Here is a 612-nt window from a genome sequence, read left to right as displayed (position 1 = left end):
ATGGAGCCTCGCTATAGTTTAAACCCAAACCTTTAGTAGGAAACAAGAATAAGTGATTAATGGATGACTAGATCTGTTCCCCCAGCTTTCTCTTTAGCTATTCTGCAAGTGGACCACATGGGCAAGATAACGTCTAGAGAAAAATCACAGGAGTCAGTAAGTCTGCAGGCAATGGAACGTGATGAAGAATCTAACCCCCACCCTAAAGATTAACTGAGACGGTCTCCCTCTTTTCTTCTTCCTCTTCTTCTTCTTTTTTTTAAAGCCAACTATAATTCAAGTTGTCATGGAGGGGTATTGGGAAAAGTTTTCAATTAGCAACAGTCACCCCTTGGATAAACCTCACTGGCTATGATACTGCCACTGCGCAAAAATGGTTTCCCCCTTTTCCCCTTAAAAACTCATGGTTGAGCAGAATCCTTGGAGTTGGCTTTTGGACATGAGTCTACCTTCTCCCAAGGTTGCAGTCCTTCTAAATAAAGTGACCTTTCCTTTCTGACCCACACTTGTCTCTAGAGTATTGGCTTTCAAATGGTGAGCTGCCAAACCCAAGTTCGCTGTGACTAGAGGTCCCCCAAGACCACTCACGGTCGCTAGGGCCCAGAGGATTCA

The 612-nt window shown here is 44.3% G+C and overlaps 1 pseudogene; it reads right to left on the bottom strand.

Annotated features, from left to right (window-relative positions):
• Window positions 1-253: 253 nt before the first annotated feature.
• Window positions 254-375, bottom strand: LOC140694240 (U4 spliceosomal RNA; annotated as a pseudogene).
• Between the last annotated feature and the right edge of the window lie 237 nt (window positions 376-612).

This window comes from Vicugna pacos, unplaced genomic scaffold (genome assembly GCF_048564905.1).
Source record: "Vicugna pacos unplaced genomic scaffold, VicPac4 scaffold_20, whole genome shotgun sequence".
Taxonomy (NCBI): domain Eukaryota; kingdom Metazoa; phylum Chordata; class Mammalia; order Artiodactyla; family Camelidae; genus Vicugna; species Vicugna pacos.
The sequence above is the reverse complement of the archived record's forward strand: the minus strand, read 5'-3'. Positions and strand labels throughout refer to the sequence as shown.